We start from the raw sequence: 12501 nt of genomic DNA, 5'->3' as shown, positions 1-12501 counted from the left end.
GATTGCAGCAATAGCAGGGAGAATTGCAAGACCCAAAAGAAACTTCTAAATGCAATAAGGAGTAAGTTGTACATCAGCTGATGTCTGTTATCTAAGTGGAAAGGTAAATATGTCAGAGGCTACAACCATAACACCTGGAGTTTATACACTACCCCAACCCCTGTCTTTACCAAGGAGTGGCAATCTTTTTCTGTAAAGGGTCAGATGCCAAATAGTTTAGATTTTGTAGGCCATGTTTTGTCTCCATTGCCAAGTCTTGTTTCTTTTCTAAAACAACTCTTTAAAAATACTTTTAAAAACCTCCTAAGCTTGCAGGAAATACAACAACAGGCGGCCCATGGACTGTAGTTCGCTGATTCCAGAAAAAGGGAAAGATTCTCTGATGACACATGTAAATGGAGGAAAAGCTTAAAGCAGAAGTTGTTTGGGAAAAATAAAGACAGTTAAATTTCTTACATATTAAATTTATGGGTTAAGTTCAAATTATGTAGAGTAGCTTCAGGCTAAGAAGGATGTTATCCTTTGGCTCAAGCAACCAGGAAGAGGTATGGTCAGCTGCTTCTCTGGCCCCAGCTTGGCCCAAGGGAGGAACTATGTTTTGTCTGAGGATCTCTTGAGATCCACCAGCCCATGGTAAATTCTGGCAACATTAAAAATGTTCCATTTATTAACAAATAACCGCTATATAACAAATCACTCCAAAACATAGTGTCTCAAGACAACAACCATTTTATTATATTCCAGAATTCTATGGGTCAGGAATTTGGATATGGTTTGACAGGATGGTTCTTCTGCTCTCTGTGGTGTTGACCAAGATCACTTGGTGGTGGTACTGGCTGGCAGATGGGCTGGAGGTTCACGATGGCCTTATTCTGTGTGCCGGGAGCCCTGGCTGGAAGGCTGAACTTAGCTGGGACATTGCAAGGAACTCCTCCACATGGCTTCTCCAGCACGCTCAAGGTGAGTTGGATTATTTCATGGTGACTGTAGGCTCCAAGAGTGAGTGTTGTAAGAGAAAAGGTAGAGCTACATGTCTCTTCAGCACTGGGCTCTCAGACAACAGGTACAGCCAAACTCTCACCAACTTCTCTTGGCCTAAGCAGTCACAGAGCCCAGCCAGGCTCGAGGGAGAGGAGAGGAATCACAGAGCCCAACCCATCTCCCTCTAGATTGGAGAATTATCAAACATTTTTGGCTATCTTTAATTTTCTTTTTTTTTTTTTAAAGATTTTATTTATTCATGAGAAACAGAGAGAGAGACAGAGACACAGGCAGAGGGAGAAGCAGGCTCCATACAGGGAGCCCAACGTGGGACTCGGTCCTAGGTCTTCAGGATCACTCCCTGAGCTGAAGGTGGTGCTAAACCGCTGAGCCGCCCAGGATGCCCCTATTTTTAGTTTTCCATCAAGTGAAATCAGCAAAATGTTATCAAAAATAAAATCCTGGTGAGTACTGTTTCCAGGAATGACATTTACCTTCCCTGATGCTACCAAGGCATGGGAAGAATGCCATTTTCCCAGGAAACATACATTTTATTTTCTTAGCCAAAAAGTAAGTCAAATATTTTGTTTCTCCACGTTCTACTGTCATTCTTGACAACTGCCAGTGGGGTAGAAAGAAAGTAGAATTAATTTGGATTGTGATTGAAATTGGGAAGAAAAAGGTAAAGACAAATAAAGAATTTGGTAAAAAGTTTACACAAGAGGGAGGGCAGAACAAAATCATTTATTTCAAAGAGAAGCTGAGAGTGTCCTCCGCAGAAAGAGAGGTAAAGCAGCTAACTCATCATAGGGGATACACAGTGGGAGGAAGCAGTAGAGATAGAAAAATAATTTCCAAGTCAGCTGAGTATGGGAAAAGAAGAGATCAGGGCACAAGTGTGCTTGAAGCCAAAGAACAAAAATAAGGTCAAACTTTGGTTCTAAAGATTTCAATCGAATTCGGAATTCTGTAATAGGGGAGAATAAATTCCTGCAAAACATACAGCTAAACTTGAGCGATGTTCCTTTCAGTATGAGTGAATAGGACAAATGTTCCATGTTACAAGAGCAGTTATAATTATTATGTATCTACAGTGGAGGATGAACAACATAGAAACAGCTAGGTTTCCAATCCAATCCAATTTTGAAATACAGAAATGAAAGGACCAAATGCAAACAAATAAGCGCGCCCCCCACAACACACACCACCGCCAAACACTCGACCCATATTTTGTGCAGTCTCACTTTAAAGTCTGTCCTCACAGACTTTCACGCACTGTGAAAAAATGAGGGGAAAAAAATCTATTTTCTGTCTGCCCTATAGGAAGAGAGCTGTTGCTGCTGCATTTTCTTGTAGATGGAAGTGTTTTGTTCTCTGGTGCTCTTAAATATGCATTAGAGCTGTGAAGCCCAAGAAGGTTGGGACAAAAGGACTTTCCCTCTGAAGTGGCTAACACACAGTAGGGCCAGCACAATTCATCTAGGAGCAGCGGGGGTGGGGCAGCCACTGGAACAGCCCCAGAGAGGACAAATCATAAGCAGACAGGCAGTGAGATAGAAAATCCATCCTGAATTCAGAAGAGCTCTGAAAAGGTGACCCAAGTAGGGAGGATATATTCATTTCCGGAACGAGGCACTGTCTGAAATAATCAATGTATGTATTCCTATGCAATAATTCCCTTCACACTCTAATTTTCTCCCTCCCCTTACTGCAGTCCCCTAATATTTTCCCTCAGATCAATATTCAGATCTGAGTGTTTTAAAAGCTTATAATATGCTGGGTTTTTCCACTTCAAACTAAGAGTTTGTGTCTTTTTTATTTAATGCAGAAAGTACTACTACTGTCCACTGCAATCCAAGCCTGTAGCATAAAATCTGACATGTCAAAGGCAAGAGAAGAAAGGAAAGGCAATGAATGTACCTATGGAGGGAAGGACTGGATGTCACAGTAACAGCATTGTGCCTTGGACACAAAAGGATTTGTAGAAGCGTGAAAGCCCCCAAATAAATCTACATGCAAGTAATTTACTAAGTGGCAACCTACAGCCCAAAGAGCTCAATGTGACTCCTACAATTCCAGAAAGAATAAATTTCTCAGCTACAATCTGTATTGGTCTCCAGTATTCCAGTTGGAGACTGGACTGTGGTTAAATCCAGATGGAAACTCATCTATTTTGTGGTAGCAAAAGCAGTTCTGTTTCATATGACTGATTCTTTGGGGGCAGCCCCTAAATGTGATAATGATGGCGTTTTGAAAGACACTGTTATGAATCAGACAGATGAATAAATCAGGCAAATATAAGGAATGGCCTTATATATAGAGCTTATGTACTGAGAGAACCTTCTTCATAAAAAATACTGTATTTTTATAGGTATGAACTGATTCCATGACTCTTTATAAAGATTATCTTTGTAGGATTTGCATAGTATGTCTACTTGATAAACATGACTATCATTTCCTAAGGAAGTGGGGTATGGGTAGGAGAGGAGCATTTAACAGGAGAAAATATGATATGGGGGTTTCAAAGAATTAGAGAATGCTGATATCGGGAAAAAGGGATCTTAGAGTTAATGTAGCTCAGTCTAATATTACTTAAGACCAGAGGTGGTTATTTATTTTCCCAATGTCACACATCTAGTAAGTGTTCAAGCCAAGATTTGAACCTGGGTCTACTGACTCCAAATCCAAGGCTCTTAGACTATCTTAATATTTTAGTCCCAAAACTTACATGATACTGACTGCTTATAGTCTATTAATTGGGCTAGGTAACTACAAGATTATACAACAGATCAACTCTGAAGTCTCAGAGGTTCAGCAAACAAAGCTCATGTGAAGTCAAGTGCGGCTAAGTGGGGCTTCCCTCTGTCCAGGGAACTAGATGACCAGACTGTCTCTTCAACTTGAACCACCTCCATATCACAGGAGGCTTTAGGTCACTACATTAGTGAAAAAAAGGAATGTGGATTATCACACAAATTCTTAAATGCTTCAACCTGAAAGTTGTATATATTACTTCCACTCACATTCCATTGGCTAGAATTAACTCTAGGGCTCCATCTAAATCAAATGGTTTTGGAAAGTATAATCTCCCCACCATGTGCCCAGGAAGGAGATGAGAAATAGGTGAATACTTTTAACCTCTCTCCCATGTGCATACCTCGTTTTCAAGAAGCAGAGAATAAAGTAATATTACTAAATGAAGTATGAAAATTTTCTGGGTGATCAGGAGGTAAGAATAATACAGTTACTCTTTCTGCTAAACTCTTACTAAAGTATGAAGGCCTGGTAAGAAATACTGAGGACTTATGAATTCATATCTTTTAGTACAGTCATTCTAAATCCCCAAGTCAGACTTCACAGACACTATGATCCAAAATATTGGCCACCTGCTTTATCTGTAAAATTTTACAGATCACAACTCTAAATTGCATCTCTCTTTCCAGGGCATTTGGTAGCTTTCAGTTGGCCCCATGTCACAGGGAGCAGTGCCTCCAATAAAATGGATACAAATATTTGTGAAGCTCATCCATGGCTGCTCCAAAACCAGGCCAGAGCCAGGCCCTGGAAAGCATGTGTTTTGCTGGCACATGGCAGGTCCTACTGATATGGTCCAGGGAGCACCTGGAGACTTTCTAACTCTAGAAAACTGCAGAGATTAGCCATGGGCTGTTACAACGAGTCATTTGCTTCTTGTTTTCCTATTTGTAGTTTTTAGGGCAACATTTGTTCCCTTCTTACCCATTTTGTTGAAGGGAACACTGTAGTTGTGGTTTACCAAATACTAGAATAACAGGAATCTAACCTTTCTGATACAAATGTTTATTGAGTTGGTTGTGATATTGAAGACTTTCATATACGCACACTATAAACTTCTTTAGACTGTAGCTTTGCAATCCTCAGCATGTAAACACTTGGGGGGGGGGTCTTGGTTAAATTCAGATCCTCATCTAGAAAGTCTAGGATGGGTCCTGCAACTGTCTTTCCAACACGCTCAAAGACGATGTCAGTGCTATGGATCTCTCCAGGGGATCTCCTGGGATTCCTTTTTACCAATTTCAGTGTGTCCATTCCCTACTGGTTATCTGTTCTACTGTTAAGGTCTCTGTAAGATTGTCCCTTGGCTATTGTTTATGTATCCCCATTCTCTGAAGTTAGTACCCAGTGACTCACAGGATGGAGAGGCAAAAGCCTAGCCCCCTTGCCAAAAGATGGGAGAGACCCTGGATTGCCATTTCTGCTTCAGGGATGAGGCTGAAGCTAGACTTTACCTAAAACCACATCTTTATCCTATCCTGCTTCCTATTCTTCCTTAAAGGTTTTCTTCACAGAGCACTGCCTTGAACAACCCCATCTTAGGCTCTGCCTCCAGGAAAACCACTTAAGGCATTTGCAAACCGTGCTTTGAAAAGCTAGTTTAGAGTGTTCTAGAATTAGCTGAAACAAGATGTTGACTTGGGATCACACAGATTGGGTTTTCAAAATTTAACCAACACTTTTTTTAGCTTCTTGGATAGAGGAGATGAGGGGCCAAAATTGGTGTCACTGATGGTTGGCCAACTAAAGACATCATGGCATTTGAGAGCTTCCATAGGCTCATGTTTCTTGAGAGTGACTATTTGGTGCTTCATGGATATTTAATGTTTACTTGGTCCTTCCACCCCTTCCTACTATGTTCAGCACGCATGGGCTGTACTTACATTTTCTATATCTGATGCAGATCATATGATACTCATTTTTAATCTTGATTTCAGCTATCTTTTTTTACTTGCTTCTTTACTTTCTTCCTCATAGCAGGTCTGAATGCACTTAAATGATAGGAGCACAAAGAAGGACTCTGACATGTACAAATTAGTTTATAAGAAAGATATTGGCAAAAAAACGAGGTAAGAAGATCTGAAAATGGGATAGTGAGACAACTCAGGGATTAGGAAGAATGGAAGCATCTACTCACCCTAAGGATGATGGACAAGGCAAAGGGCTGCTTGTTCCCAGGATGCAGGAACCAACCTAGCTAGAGGAGGGATGATGGAGGAGATAATTTCTGCTGCAGAGAGAGAGAAAGAGGCACCCTGGCATCCGCCTTTCTCCTATTTCCTTTCTTGTCAGTGCCTGACATGGGCTCATAGAACCAGAGGCCAGTAGGCAACGGAGCCTGAGGAATGTAATTTGCAGAGGCAGACTCCTACAATACAGGGCAGGGCAAAAGAAGCCTGGCGAATGAGGACCTGCACAGTAGCCCAGCGAGGGTTACTGTCAGTGACAAGGTAAGGCACACTGAACAGGGGAACCCAGGGAAACTCTGGCCTTTCTAGATTGTAAACTAAGTATAGAACCACTAGCCTAAGAAGTCAATGAATAGAGCTAATGGCCTACTATTAATGACATAATAATTATTTTAAAGCCAACTGGGTTCTGCTCTGTGTCAGAGTAGACTCGATGACATCTAAGATTTTTATCATCCTGTGATGTATCTCCGAGATTCTTTATTGAATAAAAATTTAGGCACGCCTGCGTGGCTCAGTGGTTGAGCGTTTGTCTGCCTTTGGCTCAGGGTGTGATCCTGGAGTCCCTGGATCAAGTCCCACATCAGGCTTCCAGCATGGAGCCTGCTTCTCCCTCTGCCTATGTCTCTGTCTCTCTCTCTCTGTGTCTTTCATGAATAAATAAAATCTTTAAGTAAAAGAAAAAAAAAAGAAAATTTTACCCTCAAACACTAAAGGAGATTTTTTAAAAGCTGATTCACATATTCATTCATGGTGAACCATTTTACAACTGAGAAGAAATCACTATTTTGAGAAGAGATCATTCAAAGAAATTAAATGCTAGTAGGAAGAAAACGTCTGGTTATATTTATTAAGAAAATAATTCCGATATTAGCTACAGGTAAAATATGTCTTGCATTTAATGATTATGTAGCAATTGGCTAAGGAGAGAGAAGAGGAAATTTGAATTTGTGATGAGAACAGCTTTACTTAATTCAAACAAACCAAAATAGGGCAGCCTGGGTGGCTCAGCGGTTTAAGTGCCTGCCTTCGGCCCAGGGTGTGATCCTGGGGTCCTGGGATCGAGTTCCACGTCAGGCTCCCTTCATGGAGCCTGCTTCTCCCTCTGCCTGTTTCTGCCTCTCTCTCTGTGTCTATCATGAATATATAAATAAAATCTTAAAAACAAAGAAATTTTCCAAACAAACCAAAATAATGACAGTAATGATTCACTGGATATATCCTATGTGTCAAGAGCTGTGCCAATTGCTCTAGAGCAGGGTGTTTCAACTACTACATTTTTTAATATTTTGGGCTGGATGATTCCTTATAAAGAGGGCTATCCAGTGCATTGTAAAATGGTTAGCATCAGCCCTGGCCTTTACCTATTTGATGCACTCCATCCTCCAATTGTGACAATCAAAAAGTGTCCAGATATTGCAAAATGCTCTCCACCCCTGCTCCCAGGAGTGGGTGGGCAAAATCGCCCCTGGTGAGAACCACTGCTCTAGAGGCATTAGCCTATAATTACACCCAAGGCACCAAAAGAACAAATGAGGCTTACTAAGGTTAAGTGAACTTGCCCAGCCGCATGCAGAAAGTGAGAGGTGCAAGCAGGATTCAAACCCAGATCCAACTCTAAATCTGCTACTTAATCTCAACATTGAATCTCCTTTTGTTTTACTCTTTTCTTCCAATTTTCTGAGAAGTATTTGCGAATGTATTTTTTAGTCCAGAGAAAAATATCAGGAGGAGAAGCAGTCATTTTTGGATCTGAATCTACAGCAGGAGAGTAACTGGATGTCTGATGAGATGGTGGTTTTACACTGTTCGAGATCACAGAAATTCAGAAGCGTAAGAAGCCTGGGAGCTCTTCTGCTTCAGAAAATGCTATTGTGGACATGCAAGCCCTTAACAACAGCATCTGACAGCACCTGGTTCATTTCAGCTGAAGAGACGATGTGCTGCAAAGCCTCCCTCTTTTCTGTGTGCTCTAGTTCCTGTTGAATCTCCTTTTTTGTAATGTTGTACCACTGCAGTAAATGATCAATTTCGACTTCATGCCGCCAAGGTCAGGTGTGAGGGAACAACAGGCTCTCTACTAAACCATGTAGGAATGATTTATTGCTTTTTCCAGAAGAGGATTCTTGACATTTCGAAAATGTAATGGAGTGCAGGAGTAATTAAGCCAAAGGTAGACTGCTGCACGATTGATTGGCATTGTCAGGGAAGCCTGATTAGCTTAGATGCTTCAAGAACTGATTTTGCCAGCTATGAATTAAAGGTTAGTAATTAAATTTATGGGCCATGGCCACTGTTTCCAGGTGGCATTTCACATAGGAGTACTTGTGTTTTGAGAGGACAGGCAAATAAAGCAAACATCAGTTGCCTCTTTACTAAGGGCCTTTGCTTAAAATGTCTCCAGGGGGAAAGGAAAAATAATATTGAATCAAACTTGTCTGAGACAAGGTATTACTTATTACATTCAATGTTTTTTAAAAAGCAAGCTGTAGCTTCCTTCCAAATGGCAAATCAAAGAAGGGGAGGACAGTTTAATAAAAGACACTCACATCCATTGTATTTACCTACTAGTGGGCTCTGTGTGAGGGAATATTTAGTTATGAGTTATCTGTTGTTTTCTCCATCCAGCCAGGAAACAACTTTCTGAAAACTGCCCCCTCCCTTCCCTTCCCCATCCTTCCACCAAAATACTTTTGGAAGCAGACATATTCAAAACACAGCCCAGGGCAGCCCTGGTGGCTCAGCGGTTTAGTGCCGCCTTCAGTCCAGGCCTGATCCTGGAGATCCAGGATCGAGTCCCACTTTGGGCTCCCTGCATGGAGCCTGCTTCTCCCTCTGCCTGTGTCTCTGCCTCTCTCTCTCTGTGTGTCTCTCATGAATAAATAAATAAAATCTTAAAAAAACAAAAAAACAAAAAAAACAACACAGCCCATCTAAAGCATTCAGAATCCTTCCTTAGGGTTTTTTTTTCTCATTCAATGTTTTTTAGTAGATTCATAGCCTATACAACCATCACCAAAATCAACTTCAAAACGTTTTTTTTCACCCTCCAAAACAGCCCATGTCCATTATCAGAAACTCTCCTCTTCTTCCTCTTCCACCTAGGCCTACCCATTTGCTATTGTGTCTCTGTAGATTTGCCTATCCTAGACGTTTCATATAGGTGTCATCATACAATACTTGGTCTTTTGTGACTGCTTTGTTTCAGTCAGCATGGTTTTGAGGTTCATTTAGGATGTAGGATACAATAGTATTTCATGCTTTTTGCAGCTGAGTAAGATTCCACTGTACAGATGCATCATACCTTGTTTGCCCATTCCTCAGTTGATGGACATTGGGTTGTTTCCACTTCAGGGCTACTGCAAATAATGCTGCTCGCCATAAATATTCATGTATAAGTTTTCATGTGGACATATGTTTTTATTTGTTTTAAGTGTATATCTAAGATGTTGAATTGGTGGGTTCTATGTTTTGAGGAAGTGCCAAACTGTTTTCCAAGGTGGCTGCTCCGTATAGCTTCCTTCAGCAATAAATGAGGGTTCTAATTTCTCCATGTCCTCACTGGCACTTGTTAGTGTCCACCTTTTTTATTTTAGCCCTTTTAGTTGGTGTGAAGTGGGTTCCTATTGCAGTATTTCTTTGTAGTTCCTTAATAACTAATGAGGTTGTGCATCTTTTCATGTGCTTATTGGCCATTTGTCTACCTTTGAAAATAAATGTCTATTTTAATTCTTTGCTTGTTTTTTGATTGGGCCTTTTTGAGTTATATGAGTTAATTAAAAAAAGAGTTATTTATGTATCCTTGATACAAGTCTCTTATCAAATATGTAATTTGAAAACAATTTCATTCTTTAGTTTGTCTTCTCACTTTCTTTCAGCAGAGAAGCTTATGTTTTGATTTAGTCTAATTTATCTACTTTTAAATGTTGTCACTTAAGCTTGTTGTGTTTCATGAAGAAACTATTGCCTAACTTATATACTCAGTACCATTTGTTGAAAAGACTACTCTTTCACAGTGAAATTATTTTGGCATCTTATAGAGGGTTAACCGTTAATGTACAGGTTTACTCTGGATTCTAAATTTTATTCCATTGAAGTATATGTCTACCTTATACCAGTACCACATTGTCTTGATTATTGTAGTTTTGTAGTAAATTTTAAAATCAAGAAGTGTAGTCTTCTAACTTTGTTCTCCTATTTCAAGATTGTTTGGGCTATACTGGGTCAATTGCATTTCCATATGAATTTTAGAATAAACTTGTCAATTTGTGCAAAGATGGCATCTGGGATTTTGACAGGGTTTGTGTTAAATCTGTAGATCCACTTGGGAACTATTGCCAACTTAGCAAATATCAAGTCTCCAGATCTATGAAGACTTGGAGGAAGATGGGATGTCTTTCCATTTATTTAGATCTCCTTTAGTTACTTTCAATGTTTTCTAATTTTCAGAGGACAAATTTTTTCATCTTTTGAAAAATTTATTCCTAATTTATTCCTTTTTGAAGCTATTGTAAATGACATCCTGGGAATTTAAATAAGGATTAAGCAATCCCAGGCTCTGTTTGTCTAGTGTTTTGAATGGCAGAAATGTAAATCTAGCTAATGTTGGGAGCCATTTTCTGCTTTGTATTAGAAATACAAAAGCCATAATATAGTCTTAAAAAAAACATGAAATGAGAGATGAAGAAGACTCTCTGGATTTCTAGTGGTACTGAAGACTTTAATTTTAGCTCTGTTTTTAGGCCAGCTGCATCCTTATCCTTTATGACAATCCTTTGCTTTTGCTTGAACTATCTCTAGTGCATTTCTGTCTGCTGTGCTCAACCAAAAACCCAACTGACACACTATCAGCAAGCAGAAAACAGAACCTGCTCTTGTTGTTAGGGAAGAAATGGGTTGCTTCAATGTCATCCCCCTCTCTCAGCCCTCAGTTAATTGCTCATTTTTATCTCAAGTGAAATAAACAACATAATATTTTAACAGTCATCATTTATCCTGTGAAATTACCCAACCACATTAAGCTTTTTGGCACTCTTACTGTGTTAAACTACCCAAATTATAACAGAAGTGCCTAAGCTATGAGAACTGATTTATAGAATTGAGCACAGGGTTTGATACTTACCTCTGTTGGAGAGATAGCTTCCCAGAATGTGAGAGTTTTTGGAAATTAGCAATATAAAGTAAAATGGCTTTAGAAATCTTTTAGGAAAGCCACACACCTAAATCCTCTGGTGCTACTGGGCTCTAGACCAATAATTCCCAAACCTGATTTTCATACATGTCTCATCAATTATCTCAAAGGATATTATGAAATTTCAAAACACATCTAGGTATACTTTAATTATTTTAATATACATTTGTAATGTATAGATAATACTTTGGGGGTATAACATAAATATTAAGTCTGATATGTGATTCATAAAACCAGAAAAATACCATTCCAGCCAATGGATTTTATAGAAGCTCAAAAAAGCTTGGATCTTATAGTTAGTGAACACTTCAAATATCTATTAATAAAGCTATATCTGATAGTATTTAAGATTATACTGACCACTCTTTGATATAGTACTCCTATTTCTATAAAATTATTCTAGGGAAATTATCATAGATGTGCATTGAACATGTTTAATATTGCATTACTAATAACATCAAAAGTAGAGAGACTTGGGATGCATGGATGGCTCAGTTGGTTAAGTGCCTGACTCTTGATTTCAGCTCAGGTCTTGTTCTCAGAGTTGTGAGTTCAATCCCCATGTTGGGCTCCATGCTGGGTATGGAGCCTACTTGAAAAAAATGTAGAGAGAGACTAAAAGTATAGTAGATATTACATGTATTAACTTTAGCTCATTCACATGATAGAATATTAAAGAGCTATTAAAAGTCATATTAATGACTTTTAATGACTTGGAGAAGCTTTCTCAATACAGTAAATGGAAAAAAGGTAGTACTACATAATATTCCATCTTGGTAAAATAACATTTCCCAATAAATAAAATGCCCCAATATTTATGCACAGAAGAAAAACCAAGAAGGATAACAAATTATAGGAAGGTTATTTTATTCTTGCTCTTTTATATTTTTTTACATAGCATTTATTACCATTCTCATAAGAAAAAGTGAATGTTATCCCCCCAAATTTATTTTTTAAAAAGTGACAAATAATGTAGATGACAACAATCTCTTCAGGAAGCAGAGCACTGTGTTTGATTCTATCTGACTTGAAGGACACAGTGTCCTAGACTTGGCTTAGTTACTGAGAAAACAAAAAACAACTTTGTCTTCTTACGCATGAATTTCCTGTCCTAATAATACCTGTCCTATCTTCCTTTCAAGGATGTATCAAGGAGCCAACTTAAGAAGCTACTTTGAAAAATATAATAAAAGTATAAAATACTATTAATTACCATTTATAGAATAACAAGTAGTAATAGTAATGTAACATTAGTGATTATTTAATAGGCAAGCAGGCTATTATAATTACACAAATCGATCTCAGAAATAATTTTATAAGGCAAGC

At 38.9% G+C, this 12501-nt stretch overlaps 1 long non-coding RNA gene across 2 annotated transcripts; it reads left to right on the top strand.

The window, feature by feature from the left end:
* Positions 1–525: 525 nt before the first annotated feature.
* On the top strand, positions 526–4178 carry LOC144289772 (uncharacterized). Of its 2 annotated transcripts, XR_013357690.1 has the most exons (4): positions 526–633; positions 745–960; positions 1228–1445; positions 2810–4178. It is a non-coding gene; the product is annotated as an uncharacterized LOC144289772 (long non-coding RNA). The 2 variants fall into 2 exon arrangements; XR_013357689.1 differs by having other exon boundaries at positions 574–960.
* Positions 4179–12501: the final 8323 nt, after the last annotated feature.

Source organism: Canis aureus, chromosome 19 (assembly GCF_053574225.1).
Source record: "Canis aureus isolate CA01 chromosome 19, VMU_Caureus_v.1.0, whole genome shotgun sequence".
Taxonomy (NCBI): Eukaryota; Metazoa; Chordata; class Mammalia; order Carnivora; family Canidae; genus Canis; species Canis aureus.
This window is presented reverse-complemented; position numbering and strand designations above follow the sequence as displayed.